Source organism: Pseudophryne corroboree, chromosome 6 (assembly GCF_028390025.1).
Source record: "Pseudophryne corroboree isolate aPseCor3 chromosome 6, aPseCor3.hap2, whole genome shotgun sequence".
NCBI lineage: Eukaryota > Metazoa > Chordata > Amphibia > Anura > Myobatrachidae > Pseudophryne > Pseudophryne corroboree.
In genome coordinates, this window is record NC_086449.1 from 81,931,688 (window position 1) to 81,949,576 (window position 17,889).

Below are 17,889 nucleotides of genomic sequence, written 5' to 3' on the forward strand. Positions count from 1 at the left end.
GCATGGTGCCTTCGCTTCGCTCGGCACACTTTACCGTTCCAATCGTAGTCCACGTGGATCGTTAAGTATGAAAAAATCCCCCAAAAAAATGTTTTTGAAAAACTCATGTCAACCTTTAGACCTGTCGACCTAGCACATGTCGACCTAGAAACCCTGTCGACCTTCCATCCATGTCGACCTAGTGACTGTCGACCTATAGTGGTCGACCTAAACATTGTCGACCTAGACACTGTCGATCTTCAGACCGGATCCCATCTCCAATTACTCCATATAACCTCTCCCTATATCTCCTCCTATTACTCCATATACCCTCTCCCTATATCTCCTATTACTCCATATATCCTCTTCCTATATCTCCTCCTATTACTCCATATAACCTCTCCCTATATTTCCTCCAATTACTCCATATACCCTCTCCCTATATCTCCTCCTATTACTCCATATACCTCTCCCTATATCTCCTATTACTCCATATAACCTCTCCCTATATCTCCTCCTATTACTCCATATACACTCTCCCTATATCTCCTATTACTCCGTATAACCTCTCCCTATATCTCCTCCTATTACTCGATATACCCTCTCCCTATATCTCCTCCTAATACTCCATATATCCTCTCCCTATATCTCCTCCTAATACTCCATATATCCTCTCCCTATATCTCCTCCTAATACTCCATATATCCTCTCCTTTTATCCCTTCTTATTACTCCATATAACCTCTCTATATCTCCTCCTATTACTCCATATAACTTCTGTCTATATCTCCTCCTAATACTCCATATAACCTCTCCCTATTGTATATCTCCTCCTATTACGGTATATATTTCACTATAGCCCCAAGTAACCCCTTTCTATAACTCCTCCTATTGCTGAGTATATTCCCTTCTTACTGCTATTCGTTCATATCACCTCCCTTAATTACATCTCAGGCCCCTCTCCTAGCAATGAATGGATTTTTAATAAGATATACCCCTTACACACCTTGCTCTCAGCGACCACTGCTGCTACTGTCTCTCCCCTATAAGGAGATGCCACACGCACACACACCACAGATAACAGACAGTCAACAAAGGATTCCCTGTCACTTGGCTTTCTCCGGGAGACAGACACTGTCACAGATGCAGCCCGTATGCTGACATCTACTCCTGCAAGGTAGGAACTTCTGCTTTCCTTAATTGTCAGGCTCTAGACAAAGGCAAAACATTTGGAAGCCTTGTGCCTATACTAGTAAGATGCATAGGGAGGAATAGAGCAGCGTGCTAGCAGCAGTGTATTAGGATGTGTTTGTAGCCAGAGAGCATCCTGCCGCAGCTAATTTCTTCTTTTCTCCTACTATTTTCTGCATTCAGACCTGTTTACCACAGGCGAATCCCACAATGTTTTTATGGCACTTGGCGGATTAACTAGAAGTTGGCGAATGTGTTTGGGAAGAACCTGTCGTTTGCATACATTCTCCAGGCTCTATACATTGTTCTATAACCATACAGAATGGATGATCACACTGCACCATTTATACAGTGCATGCTTTTCCTATGATGCAGAACTGACAATCTATTGCACATAGTCTGCTGGTGTCTCATGCCCAGGTGTTTGTGGCTTCATAGAATTTATCACACGGAGAACAGTGTCACGTTTCATGGGGTTACTTGTGTGATATGAGGTACCGTGGTACAAGACATTCAAACATACACCCTTGTATTAATTATACTTACTGTATGCTAGGGCTAAACCAACCTCTGGCACCCCCAGCTGTTACCGATCCACAACTTCCTGCATGACTGTGACCCCCACCTGAGGAAGATGGGAATTGTAGTCTGGTTTTGCCCCAGAGGCTGACTTCCTCAGCTTTAGTGTACATATTTTATGTGCATCTTTATGTCATGTTTAGACGTCTAGTTTCCATTTCCTTTTTTCTCTTACATATGTGTGCTACTGCTTACCTTTTATAATGGCAATCGTGCTTATTTGCAAATTGATCTTCTTATGCTAATTTGACTCATCTGTATGCTAAGCACCAATATTTTACAACTCACAGATTTATTAATTAATGAATACTACAGTCAAGATGGCATTACAGAACTGTGGGGCTAGTACCGAGAGGCAGAATACAGTATTGGGAATGTTGTTGTAACTGAGAAAGTAAGGGTGTGTGTGTGTGTGTGTGTGTGTGTGTGTGTGTGTGTGTGTGTGTGTGTGTGTGTGTGTGTGTGTGTGTGTGTGTGTGTGTGTGTGTGCAGGGCCGGTGGAAGGTTTCTCGGCACCCTAGGCAAAACTTAAGCCTCCCCCCCTCCCCCCTCCTTATTCACTTTACGTTACAGTAGTGCCTCTTATTGAAGTTGTATCACACAGTAGTGCCTCTTATTCACGTTACACCACAGTAGAGCCCATTTACATTAAACCAAACAGTGGAGTCCATATTTATTTTGTCTCCCGTATCCCCTTTCCTGTTTATAAAAATTTTATATATATATATATATATATATATATATATATATATAGTATACACAGCAGCAAATGTTACATCAGTGGCACTCAGAGACTGGAGAGGCATGTATAAGTGGAAGAAAAACTCTGTGCTTTAATTAATAATGACAGCTTGTAATCCAACATTTCGGGGCGCGAACGCCCCTTTGCGAGCGCCCCGAAACGTTGGATTACAAGCTGACATTATGAATTAAAGCACAGAGTTTTTCTTCCACTTATACATACCTCTCCAGTCTCTGAGTGCCACTGATGTAACATTTGCTGCTGTATGGATGGACTTTTCCAGAGGGCACCGGAGCAAGTATACCTCATTTTAGGCGAGTGCCAATCCGCTTGTGAAATTTATATATATATATATATATATATATATATATATATATATATAGTCAAAATGTATAAGTGTGCGCTCATGTGGATCAAATATAATCTGTAGTAAAATATAAAAATATTTTCTTATAGTTTAAAATATTTTCACATGCATTCCTCACAAACGTGGGTGGCAGCTGATAACAAATTATGGCGATTAGAATGTGTAAAAAATAGAAGCAATCAGCGCCTAATAATGCCCAGAAAATGACGGTGGGGACATCGAATGAAATTTAGTGAAACAAATGGGACAAGCACTTATCTCAGATAGGAATCTTCGGTCCTCAGACCAATATCATCACAGTGATATGCAAAAGAGAAAAAGAAACAACCAATAGTGTGTACCGTTTAAACCTATATGTACTTATAGCATTTTTCTACTTAATGAGTGTTAATTGGAAACGCTCCCAGAATATCACACTCCACAATAGTGTAGTAGAAAGATAATTTTTCACATTTAATTAAGTACATAAAATATATCCACGGTTTAAAACGAGCAGGTATCGCACGTACAAGAAACAAATGATATAGAAGCTTATTTGTCCATAAATATAGGGTCCAGGATATCTCCCTTCACATTTACTTTAGTACATAAATTAAACCACGGTTTAAAACGAGCAGGTATCACACGTACAAGAAACAATTGATATAAAAGCTTATCTATCCATCCCCCTTAATGAAGTCCTTTGCATTGGGACGAAACGCGTCGGGAGTTACCCTAGACCCTCTTTTGATGGACAGATAAGCTTTTATATCAATTGTTTCTTGTACGTGTGACGTAGGGACAGGGAGAGTGACAGAGGGATAGGGAAAGTGACAGCAGGGACATGAAGAGTGACAGACGGACATGGAAAGTGACAGCAGGGACATAGGGACAGGGAGAGTGACAGAGGGATAGGGAAAGTGACAGCAGGGACATGAAGAGTGACAGACGGACATGGAAAGTGACAGCAGGGATATAGGGACAGGGAGAGTGACAGAGAGAAGGATAGCAAGGGCATACAGTAGGGACTAGGGAGAGAGAAAGGCAGCAGGGTAAGCAGTTCAGCTCAATTGCTCAGAGGCCAGAAAAATGTTGTGCCTCCCCCCTCCCTTGCAAAAAATCATTTGTATTTTACTGATTACTTGCCCTGTGTGAGTGATAACCGCCCTTCCCCTGTGTGAGCCATGCACCCCCCCCCCCCCCCCCCAACACACACACTTTTCCTGTGTGAGTGATATCACCCTCTTCCTCCTTTTCTGAACCATGTCCCCCTTCCTACTGTGTGCGACACAGAGGGCGGGATGTACTAACCTCCGCCATCGCGATAACTGCACTTTTCTCTGCGCTCTCACTCCCCGCTCCGCTGCCCGCTGCTACCCCGTCTGCTTTCTCATCCCCTTCTCCCTCTTGCTCACCGCCGCGGCCACTGTGTTCTCTCATCACTGCGCTCCCCCTGGCCGTTTGGTGCATGCGCATCCGGGTTCTGCTTTTCCGGGCATGCGCTGACTAACTGACAGTGTACGCATGCCCGGAAAAGCAGAACCCGGATGCGGGATCCGGCGGCGGCGGTAAGAATCCCATAGGCTTCTATAGGGTATCGCCATAAAAAGATGGCGATACCCTATGGGGCGAAAACGCGGCGGTCGGGAGTTAGTACATATGAAAATGCGGTGAAACAGGGGTTTTACCGCATTTTCCCTTTAGTAAATCCCGCCCAGTGAGAGGAAAAGAGACGCAGAGAGGGAGACAGAGAGACAGGGAGAGAGACGCAGAGACAGGGAGACAGAGCTGGGGAGAAAGAGAGAGACAGGGAAAAAGAGGGAACAGACCAGGGTGAGGTGCATGGAACCTTTGCCGCTCTGCGGGATGCTGGGTGATGAAGAAGGGCACCAGGGGTGCCACACACTAACGCTCCTCCTCTTATGTGGCCGGGCGGCTGTGGTCTCACCTCTAGAGTTTCCTGCACAAGAGCCGCAAATTTTCTGCACAGTCCGCACTTACCCTCCCTCCTTGTCCGTCATGGTGCTCGCTGGTAGCTGCGGTACGGCGCTTCTTCCGGCCTCGCTGTCCAGACCGTGCAGCCCTCCTGATCCGTGGGTGCCCCTGATCGAGGGTGGGAGCTGGTAAAAAGATGAAGGAAGGGGGGGGGGGGGCAGCAACATGTGGGAGCCCAATTGCGGGGGGGGGGGGAGAAGAGATGAGATGAACCTAGGAACAAGATGCGGGGGGGGGGAGCAGGAGCCCAATAGCTGTGGGGGGAGCTGGTAACAAGATGAAGGAAAGGGGGGGCGGCAACATGTGGGAGCCCAATTGCGGGGGGGTGGGAGAGAAGAGATGATCCTAGGGACAAGATGCGGAGGTGGGGGGTGGCAGCGGGAGCACAATAGCTGTGGGGGGAGCTGGTAACAAGATGCAGGTGGGGGGGGGGAAACGGGGAGGCAGCAGCAGGTACCATTCGGTGAGCGTCAGATGCGGGAGCGAGTTGCGAGATTGCATGGAGGGCCGAGGGGGGGGAGCACGGATAAGAAGCGGCAGACGATCGTAGGGGGGAGGCGGCGCAGAAGCAGTAACGCGATGCGGCAGCGGAGTGGACCAGACCAGCAGGTGACTGGTCTGCTTCATGTGCCCAAATGCAGAGGGGATGGGGGGGGGGCAGACGCCGGAGCGGCCATCATGGCGTGGGAGACTATCGCGGGGGGGGGGGGGGGAGCGGCAGTGATAGCTGCTCATAATGATAATGTGGGACGGACCCCCGGACTCAGGAGCACATACATGCGGCGGGCGGCAGCAGCCTGAATATAACATTACACTATGCGGGCTATCGCAGATGTGGGGGGGCGGCACGGCAGGGTTGCAGAATGAATCAGGGACTCACACAGTCAGTCATGTCACTCACGTTGAAGAAAGACAGACGCCCACGAGCTGCTCCTCTGTGTCTTAAAGAAAAGGAGGAGTTTGGCTGGGCTGAGGCGAGGCACATGATAAAGAAAGTGTTCTCTTTCATTCACTGTGCCGTGCCGCCCACCAGTGGTCGCCGCCCATAGGCAGCTGCCTAAAGCTGCCTAGTGGTAGTGCCGGCCCTGTGTGTGTGTGTGTGTGTGTGTGTGTGTGTGTGTGTTTTATTTATTTATTTACAGTTTCTTATATAGCACAGCATATTCCGTTGCGCTTTACAATTGGAAACAACAATGATAAGACAAACTGGGTAATAACAGACAGACATAGAGGTAGGAAGGCCCTGCTCGCAAGTTTACAATCTATAGCAATGTAATCTGTGAGGTCTTTCTAAGTGTCACAGTATCAGCTGGTTGTGTCAGCTACAGGGAAGTATTGCTGGGGCCAGGCTGTGGTCAGTATAATTACAGCCTTATTTGTGCAATATCTGGATTGTATATTGTACCCCCTACCAGTAATGGGGAACCTTTGGCACTCCAGCTGTTGTTGAACTACACATTCCAGCATGCCCTGCTACAGTTTTGCTATATGGCCATGCTAACACTGTAGCAGAGCATGTGGGATGTGTAGTTCAATAACAGCTGGAGTGACAAAGGTTCCCCATCAGTGCATGATACTGATAGCAAAAAAATAGATTTGAATGATATCTCTCAAATACACTTTTTGTAATGAACCCAATAAGGGAGGGTACATAGTAGTAGCACTGAAAGTAAAATAACATATAGGGGGTCATTCCGAGTTGGTCGCTCGCAAGCGGATTTTAGCAGATTTGCTCATGCTAAGCCGCCGCCTACTTGGAGTGAATCTTAGCATCTTAAAATTGCGAACGATGTATTCGCAATATTGCGATTACACACCTCGTAGCAGTTTCTGAGTAGCTCCACACTTACTCGGCATCTGCGATCATTTCAGTGCTTGTCGTTCCTGGTTTGACGTCACAAACACACCCAGCGTTCGCCCAGACACTCCCCCGTTTCTCCGGCCACTCCTGCGTTTTTTTCGGAAACGGTAGCGTTTTTCCCCACACGCCCATAAAACGGCCAGTTTCCGCCCAGTAACACCCATTTCCTGTCAATCACATTACGATCGCCAGAACGAAGAAAAAGCCGTGAGTAAAAATCCTAACTGCATAGCAAATTTACTTGGCGCAGTCGCAGTGCGGACATTGCGCATGCGCATTAAGCGGAAAATCGCTGCGATGCGAAGATTTTTACCGAGCGAACAACTCGGAATGACCCCCATAAGTAGGTTATTTTGACCATTCTCAGAGAATTGGATTATTTACACCAGTGGTGTTAAACAGGCCGAACAGCTAAATGGAATTATAAACATCTGCTGTAGAGGTTTCTGAAAATCAGCATATGTCAGTGAGGGAGGATGTAGCCACATCAATGAGATTTCTACTCAGGGATTAGGAGTTTCAACCAAAAATAATCAATTTATATCTTTTTGTGCAAATATTGGTATACAGGTGGTCATTCCGAGTTGTTCGCTCAGTAATTTTCTTCGCATCGCAGTGATTTTCCGATAACTGCGCATGCGCAATGTTCGCACTGCGACTGCGCCAAGTAAATTTGCTATGCAGTTAGGTATTTTACTCACGGCATTACGAGGTTTTTTCTTCGTTCTGGTGATCGTAATGTGATTGACAGGAAGTGGGTGTTTCTGGGCGGAAACTGGCCGTTTTATGGGTGTGTGCGAAAAAACGCTGCCGTTTCTGGGAAAAACGCGGGAGTGGCTGGAGAAACGGAGGAGTGTCTGGGCGAACGCTGGGTGTGTTTGTGACGTCAAACCAGGAACGACAAGCACTGAACTGATCGCACTGGAAGAGTAAGTCTCCAGCTACTCAGAAACTGCACAGAGAAGTCTTTTCGCAATATTGCGAATCTTTCGTTCGCAATTTTGATAAGCTAAGATTCACTCCCAGTAGGCGGCGGCTTAGCGTGTGCAAAGCTGCTAAAAGCAGCTTGCGAGCGAACAACTCGGAATGAGGGCCACAGTCTTTCGGCATCCTCATAGCTTACTTGACAATTCAGGGGGTCATTCCGACCTGATCACACGCTGCCCTTTTTTAGTAGCGAAGCGATCAGGTCACTACTGCGCATGCGTATGTGCTGCAATGTGCAGGTGCGTCGTACAGGTACAAAGCGGATCGTTGCTGGGCGATGGATTTAACGAAGAATCCATTCGCACAGCTGATCGCAAGGAGATTAACAGGAAGAAGGCGTTTATGGGTGTCAACTGACCGTTTTCGGGGCGTGTCCAAGCGTTTGCAGGGTGGGTGTCTGACGTCAATTCCGGACAAGGACAGGCTGAAGTGTTCGCCACGGCTGAGTAATTCCTGGGCTACTCAGAGACTGCACAAACTGTTTTTGTACTGCTCGACTGCACAAGCGTTCGCACACTTGCAAAGCTAAAATACACTCCCCTGTGGGCGGCAACTATGTGTTCGCACGGCTGCTAAAAACAGCTAGCGAGCGATCAACTCGGAATAACCCCCTTCGTTTTTGCTCCTTTGTAGCAGTAATATATAACTGTTTTACTGAGTGCCTATACATTGCTGCTGTAATCTTATACAAGGAACATTGGCCCTCATTCCGAGTTGTTCGCTCGCAAGGCGAATGTAGCAGAGTTACACACGCTAAGCCGCCGCCTACTGGGAGTGAATCTTAGCTTCTTAAAATTGCGACCGACGTACGCGCAATATTGCGATTACAAACGAGTTAGCAGTTTCTGAGTAGCTTCAGACTTACTCTGCCTGTGCGATCAGTTCAGTGCTTTTCGTTCCTGGCTGACGTCATAAACACACCCAGCGTTCGCCCAGGCACTCCCACCGTTTCTCCGGCCACTCCTGCGTTTTTTCCGGAAACGGTAGCGTTTCCAGCCACACGCCCCTAAAACGCCGTGCATCCGCCCAGTAACACCCATTTCCTGTCAATCACAATGCGAACGTCGGAGCGATGAAAATGCCGTGAGTAAACTTACTTTCATCATAGTAAAGTTACTTGGCGCAGTCGCAGTGCGAACATTGCGCATGCGCACTAAGAGAATTCTCACTGCGATGCGATGAAAATCTCCGAGCGAACAACTCGGAATGAGGGCCATTGGTCCTTATTGCGTCCAGGGCCAGATTAACAATAGGGGTGGATGGAACTCCAGCTCCAGGCCTCCACATAAAAATAGGCCCATCATAATAGCAGCATGATGATGACCAGCCACCCAGCTGGCCACACAGTCAGCCATAACTCCTAAGTATTAAAATATTTTTTCTAGTTTTCTCAGAAATGTATGCAATTTTTGTATTTTTATGTACTTGGGGAAACAGTGGAGCTGATAGTGTAGGAGGTGTACACACCCACATGGCTCTAGCCCCACCCATACCCACACTGATACCAGCTACTCTGCATCTCACAGTAGACCCTTGAAAATTTTCAGCTCCATACCCATGTGGCCCTTAATCCGGCCCTGACTGTGTCCCAAGTTCTGTTTAAACAGTATTAAAAATGGTAAAGTCGGTGGAGTATCTATAATGGGTGCTGTTCTGCAGAAATCACTGGGAAAATGGTCTGGTGGCCATTTCCCCTGAGATTTGTACATGCACAGAAGAGAAGTCACCAAGAACAAGACGGCAATGCCATGTTGGTGGAGACCATGGTGGTCATTCCGAGTTGGTCGCTCGTTGCCGAGTTTCGCTATATTGCGATTAGTCGCTTACTGCGCATGCGCAAGGTTCGCAGAGCGCATGCGGTTAGTTATTTTACTCAAAAGTTAGGTATTTTACTCACGGCATAACTAGGATTTTTCATCGTTCTGGTGATCGGAGTGTGATTGACAGGAAGTGGGTGTTTCTGGGCGGAAACTGTCCGTTTTATGGGAGTGTGCGAAAAAACGCTGGCGTTTCTGGGAAAAACGCGGGAGTGTCTGGGCGAACGCTGGGCGTGTTTGTGACGTCAAACCAGGAACGAAACTGACTGAACTGATCGCAATGGCTGAGTAAGTCTGGAGCTACTCAGAAACTGCTAAGAATTTTCTATTTGCAAATCTGCTAATCTTTCGTTCGCACTTCTGCTAAGCTAATATACACTCCCAGAGGGCGGCGGCTTAGCGGGTGCAATGCTGCTAAAAGCAGCTAGCGAGCGAACAACTCGGAATGAGGGCCTATGTGTAGTAGACTCTGGCACAATCAGGGGCACCAAGAGAAGGGGAGCGGTTACTAATTACATGGGCCCTGGCCTGTTGGAAAGGCTTAGCGGGGGGCTGGCAGTGTTTCCAAATGCTGCACTTAGTATTTTTCATTGTTTTTCATGGCCACACCTCCCAAAATTGGATGAACTTTCTTCAGTATCTGGGCCCCAAGACTGTCTAAACAGTCTTGGACACAATGGCAAACTCTATTGCACAATGACAGAGAAGAGGGTCTACATATAGAATACACACAAGTCTCCTCTCCTAAACTCTCCATGGGTACAGTGTCAGTCTATACCAGTGATGGGCAACCTGTCATATTTCGGGATGCGGTCAAGATCCCGCTGGATGGGATCCCGGCAGTCGGAATACCGACACCGGGATCCCGACCGGCACAATTCCGACATAGTCTCCCTCCCATAGTGTGCCGAGCGTAGCGAGGCACTGGGCCCTCAGCGCGGCGATCGCAGCGAGCCCGCAAGGGGCTGCATTGCGCTCGCCCCCTGTCGGGATTGTGCCGGTCGGGATCCTGATGTCGGTATTCCGACCGCCGGGATCTCGTCCAGCAGGATCTCGTACTGATCCCCATATTTCAAGGTCACACAAAGTAGGCATTCTAACCTTCAAAAGGGCCACACATTATTCTTAATTTCCAGAATAAAAAAATAGTACCTCCCACATCACTAGTCCAAAATGCCTCCGCATGACCCAAAATTCCATTACATACAACTCAGACTTCCACCATAATTTCCCCATCAGACAGTCATTTGCTACAAAATGTCCACATAATCTGTCAGATCCCAAATGTAGTCCGGAACTTACCCACATGCTAGTCAGAACTCAACGCATACATACTTAGGTCCACAGACAGACCCTGCAGCGGAAGGAAGGTGATGTGCAGAATACAGTGTGTACACCTCCTCCGATGTGCTTCTAGCAGATGAGGTCACATGACACGACTGCTCCCATTCTCAGAGGGCTGCAGGGGAAGGTGGGCTGCAGGGGAAGACATACCAGACCGCAGGTGTCCCGCATGCCACTTGTAGCCCACCACTGGTCTATACCATTATCCTTTAGAACGGAATTGATACGTCAGTGGACGTCTCTAGTTCCCATGCAGATTGGCAATTTTTACAACAGACAATGTAATAAATAGCTATTCTTTTTATTAAATAGGGAATGAACATAATGGTTTTGTGGTTTCACCATAAGTCTTTGAATTGATACAACAGGATTCAGGGTAAATCAGTAAACAGGATATTATTTGGTGGTCTCAGTAGGCGGGGTCCCAACAGGGGACTGTAGTTTACCTGTTTTAGAGGATCATAAATTCAGATTAAGTAATCAAAATAGCTATATATAGGGGTATATGCAATTGCGGTCGAATTCCCGAAATTGTCGAATTTCGGGTCATTTTCGACCAAAAAAAAAAATCGCCTATGCAATTCAGTGCTTTCCGACCAAAAAACGGACTTTCAAAATTCGACTTTTTGAAATTCGAATTTTTGCAAATTCGACTTTTCTGCAATGATGCAAGTGCTGCAATTCGACCAAAGCATATTCAATTCAAGTTTGGAAATTCGACAGCAGTGCTTTTAGACAGCAAATTCGTCATTTTCAATCCGCCACACTTTGGAGGGTGAAAACAAATAAAAAAAATTTAAACATGTTTTTTTTTGTGTTTTTTTTTTTTTTGGGAATAGCAGATCTATTTATATTAGAAGGGTTTAGGTACTTTTTTTTTTTTTTGGAGGCACAAATATTATTTATATATTTTTTAAAATATTTTTTTTTTTTTTTTTATGCTGGAACGGTAAAATCATAAAAAAAAATGGCGTGGGGTTCCCCCTCCAAAGCATAACCAGCCTCGGGCTCTTCGAGCTGGTCCTGGTTCTAAAAATGCGGGGGAAAAATTGACAGGGGATCCCCCGTATTTTTAAAACCAGCACCGGGCTCTGCGCCTGGTGCTGGTGCCAAAAATACGGGGGACAAAAAGAGTAGGGGTCCCCCGTATTTTTAACACCAGCATCGGGCTCCACTAGCTGGACAGATAATGCCACAGCCGGGGGTCACTTTTATGCCGTGCCCTGCGGCCGTGGCATTAAATATCCAACTAGTCACCCCTGGCCGGGGTACCCTGGGGGAGTGGGGACCCCTTCAATCAAGGGGTCCCCCCCCCAGCCACCCAAGGGCCAGGGGTGAAGCCCGAGGCTGCCCCCCCCCATCCAATGGGCTGCGGATGGGGGGGCTGATAGCCTTTTGTGATAATAAAAAGATATTGTTTTTTCCAGTAGTACTACAAGTCCCAGCAAGCCTCCCCCGCAAGCTGGTACTTGGAGAACCACAAGTACCAGCATGCGGGAGAAAAACGGGCCCGCTGGTACCTGTAGTACTACTGGAAAAAAAATACCCAAATAAAAACAGGACACACACACCGTCGACAGTAAAACTTTATTTCATACGTCGACACACACATACTTACCTATGTTCACACGCCGACATCGGTCCTCTTCTCCATGTAGAATCCACGGATACCTGAAAAGAAAAGTTCAATATACTCACCTCAGCCATGGTCCAGAGATAAATCCACGTACTTGGCAAAAAAAGAAGACGCAAATACCCGACCACTGGACTGAAAGGGGTCCCATGCTGACACATGGGACACCTTTCCACGAATGAGACCTGTCAGTGACAGCTGTCACAGAAAGGTCTCTAAGCCAATCAGGAAGCGCAACTTCGTTGCGCTCACCTGATTGGCTGTGCGCTGTCTGTACTGTGACAGCGCATCGCAAAGCCGCTCCATTACTTTCAATGGTGGGAACTTAGCGGCTAGCGGTGAGGTCACCCGCCGGTCAGAGGCTGACCGGCGGGTGACCCCACCGCTACCTGCAAAGTTCCCACCATTGAAAGTAATGGAGCAGCTTTGCGATGCGCTGTCACAGTACAGACAGCGCACAGCCAATCAGGTGAGCGCCACGGAAGTAGCGCTTCCTGATTGGCTGAAGGGACTTCAGTGACAGGAGTCACGTGGTGTCCCGGCATTCGGGAGAAAGGGGTCTGATGTGAAAGCATTGGACCCCTTTCTAGTCCGGTATGGAGCGGGTGTTTGCGTTTTTGTTTTTTTTACAAGTACGTGGATTTATCTCTCTGGACGTGGATTTATCTCGCTGGAAGGTGAGTATCATTTTTTCACAGGTACCCTCGGATCGTCGGAGACCGTGGCAGTCGGCGTGTCAACATAGGTAAGTATGTGTGTGTCGGTAGTGTGTAATAAAGTTTTACTTGTCACGTTGTCTGTGTCCTGTTTTTATTTGGGTATTTTTTCCCCAGTAGTACTACAGGTACCAGCGGGCCCGTTTTTCTCCCGCATGCTGGTACTTGTGGTTCTCCAAGTACCAGCTTGCGGGGGAGGCTTGCTGGGACTTGTAGTACTACTGGAAAAAACAATATCTTTTTATTATCACAAAAGGCTATCAGCCCCCCCATCCGCAGCCCATTGGATGGGGGGGGACAGCCTCGGGCTTCACCCCTGGCCCTTGGGTGGCTGGGGGGGGGCCCCTTGATTGAAGGGGTCCCCACTCCCCCAGGGTACCCCGGCCAGGGGTGACTAGTTGGATATTTAATGCCACGGCCGCAGGGCACGGCATAAAAGTGACCCCCGGCTGTGGCATTATCTGTCCAGCTAGTTGAGCCCGATGCTGGTGTTAAAAATACGGGGGACCCCTACTCTTTTTGTCCCCCGTATTTTTGGCACCAGCACCAGGCGCAGAGCCCGGTGCTGGTTTTAAAAATACGGGGGATCCCTGGCCAATTTTTCCCCGGATTTTTAGAACCAGGACCAGCTCGATGAGCCCGAGGCTGGTTATGCTTTGGAGGGGGGACCCCACGCCATTTTTTTTCCCAGGTTTTTCCCGTTTTTTCCCGTTTTTTAAAATCGCGGCAAAATCCGCCAAATCGGCCGATTTTCGCCCGCGACTCTGGCGAATCCGTTTTCCATTGAATATGGTGAATTCCGGAAGCCACCTTCCGGAATTCACCTGGCGAATTTAGTCGAATTAAAAAACGGCGAAAAATTGCCGCGATTCGCCGTGAATTGCATATACCCCATAGTAAGCTGACATCACAATTTAGCCACACACCATCCTGATACATACATAGGCTTTGTGAATGTGATACACGCACTCTAGACTGTGAATACGCTGCATGCACTCTCAGTCACACACTAACCTGATACATATATAGACTGTGTGAATGCGCTGCACAAACTGTCAGTCACACACTAACCTGTTACATACATAGACTGTGTGAATGCGCTGCATGCACTCCCTGATATAATATTTAAATCACACATACCCTGATACATACATAGACTGTGTGAATGTGCTGCATGCACTTCCTGATATAACACTTTAATCACACATAACCTGATACATACATAGACTGTGTGAATGCGCTGCATGCACTTCCTGATATAACACTTTAATCACACATAACCTGATACGTACATAGACTGTGTGAATGTGCTGCACGCACTCCCTGATATAACACTTTAATCACACATAACCTGATACATACATAGACTGTGTGAATGCGCTGCACGCACTTCCTGATATAACACTTTAATCACACATAACCTGATACGTACATAGACTGTGTGAATGTGCTGCATGCACTTCCTGATATAACACTTTAATCACACATAACCTGATACATACATAGACTGTGTGAATGCGCTGTACGCACTTCCTGATATAACACTTTAATCACACATAACCTGATACGTACATAGACTGTGTGAATGCGCTGCATGCACTTCCTGATATAACACTTTAATCACACATAACATGATACATACATAGACTGTGTGAATGCGCTGCATGCACTTCCTGATATAACACTTTAATCACACATAACCTGATACGTACATAGACTGTGTGAATGCGCTGCACGCACTTCCTGATATAACACTTTAATCACACATAACATGATACATACATAGACTGTGTGAATGCGCTGCACGCACTCCCTGATATAACACTTTAATCACACATAACCTGATACGTACATAGACTGTGTGAATGCGCTGCATGCACTTCCTGATATAACACTTTAATCACACATAACATGATACATACATAGACTGTGTGAATGCGCTGCATGCACTTCCTGATATAACACTTTAATCACACATAACATGATACATACATAGACTGTGTGAATGCGCTGCATGCACTTCCTGATATAACACTTTAATCACACATAACCTGATACGTACATAGACTGTGTGAATGCGCTGCACGCACTTCCTGATATAACACTTTAATCACACATAACATGATACATACATAGACTGTGTGAATGCGCTGCACGCACTCCCTGATATAACACTTTAATCACACATAACCTGATACATACATAGACTGTGTGAATGTGCTGCATGCACTTCCTGATATAACACTTTAATCACATATAACATGATACATACATAGACTGTGTGAATGCGCTGCACGCACTTCCTGATATAACACTTTAATCACACATAACCTGATACATACATAGACTGTGTGAATGCGCTGCATGCACTTCCTGATATAACACTTTAATCACACATAACATGATACATACATAGACTGTGTGAATGCGCTGCACGCACTTCCTGATATAACACTTTAATCACACATAACCTGATACATACATAGACTGTGTGAATGCGCTGCATGCACTTCCTGATATAACACTTTAATCACACATAACATGATACATACATAGACTGTGTGAATGCGCTGCACGCACTTCCTGATATAACACTTTAATCACACATAACCTGATACGTACATAGACTGTGTGAATGCGCTGCATGCAATTCCTGATATAACACTTTTATCACACATGCCTGATACGTACATAGACTGTGTGAATGCGCTGCACGCACTTCCTTATATAACACTTTAATCACACATAACCTGATACATACATAGACTGTGTGAATGCGCTGCATGCACTTCCTGATATAACACTTTAATCACACATAACATGATACATACATAGACTGTGTGAATGCGCTGCATGCACTCCCTGATATAACACTTTAATCACACATAACATGATACATACATAGACTGTGTGAATGCGCTGCATGCACTTCCTGATATAACACTTTAATCACACATAACCTGATACGTACATAGACTGTGTGAATGCGCTGCACGCACTTCCTGATATAACACTTTAATCACACATAACCTGATACATACATAGACTGTGTGAATGCGCTGCATGCACTTCCAGATATAACACTTTAATCACACATAACCTGATACATACATACATAGACTGTGTGAATGCGCTGCATGCACTTCCTGATATAACACTTTAATCACACATAACCTGATACATATATAGACTGTGTGAATGCGCTGCATGCACTTCCTGATATAACACTTTAATCACACATAACCTGATACATACATAGACTGTGTGAATGTGCTGCATGCACTCCCTGATATAACACTTTAATCACACATAACCTGATACATACATAGACTGTGTGAATGCGCTGCACGCACTTCCTGATATAACACTTTAATCACACATAACATGATACATACATAGACTGTGTGAATGCGCTGCACGCACTTCCTGATATAACACTTTAATCACACATAACATGATACATACATAGACTGTGTGAATGCGCTGCATGCACTCCCTGATATAACACTTTAATCACACATAACCTGATACATACATAGACTGTGTGAATGCGCTGCATGCACTTCCTGATATAACACTTTAATCACACATAACATGATACATACATAGACTGTGTGAATGCGCTGCACGCACTTCCTGATATAACACTTTAATCACACATAACCTGATACATACATAGACTGTGTGAATGCGCTGCATGCACTTCCTGATATAACACTTTAATCACACATAACATGATACATACATAGACTGTGTGAATGCGCTGCACGCACTTCCTGATATAACACTTTAATCACACATAACCTGATACATACATAGACTGTGTGAATGCGCTGCATGCACTTCCTGATATAACACTTTTATCACACATAACCTGATACGTACATAGACTGTGTGAATGCGCTGCACGCACTTCCTGATATAACACTTTAATCACACATAACCTGATACATACATAGACTGTGTGAATGCGCTGCATGCACTTCCTGATATAACACTTTAATCACACATAACATGATACATACATAGACTGTGTGAATGCGCTGCATGCACTCCCTGATATAACACTTTAATCACACATAACATGATACATACATAGACTGTGTGAATGCGCTGCATGCACTTCCTGATATAACACTTTAATCACACATAACCTGATACGTACATAGACTGTGTGAATGCGCTGCACGCACTTCCTGATATAACACTTTAATCACACATAACCTGATACATACATAGACTGTGTGAATGCGCTGCATGCACTTCCTGATATAACACTTTAATCACACATAACCTGATACATACATAGACTGTGTGAATGCGCTGCATGCACTTCCTGATATAACACTTTAATCACACATAACCTGATACATATATAGACTGTGTGAATGCGCTGCATGCACTTCCTGATATAACACTTTAATCACACATAACATGATACATACATAGACTGTGTGAATGCGCTGCATGCACTCCCTGATATAACACTTTAATCACACATAACCTGATACATACATAGACTTTGTGAATGCGCTGCACGCACTTCCTGATATAACACTTTAATCACACATAACATGATACATACATAGACTGTGTGAATGCGCTGCATGCACTCCCTGATATAACACTTTAATCACACATAACCTGATACATACATAGACTGTGTGAATGCGCTGCATGCACTCCCTGATATAACACTT

At 45.8% G+C, this 17,889-nt stretch overlaps 1 protein-coding gene across 2 annotated transcripts in view; it reads left to right on the forward strand.

The window, feature by feature from the left end:
- LOC134936364 (3',5'-cyclic-AMP phosphodiesterase 4B-like) overlaps window positions 1–17,889 on the forward strand; it is a 943,065-nt gene that overhangs the window by 52,260 nt on the left and 872,916 nt on the right. The window contains exon 1 of one of the 2 annotated variants that reach the window (XM_063931372.1): window positions 1,072–1,155. The exons of the other annotated variant lie outside the window; for it this stretch is intronic. The gene's annotated coding sequence lies outside the window, so the exon portion shown is untranslated. Of the gene's footprint in view, window positions 1–1,071; window positions 1,156–17,889 lie in introns of those variants that run through there. 2 annotated transcript variants of the gene reach the window in all.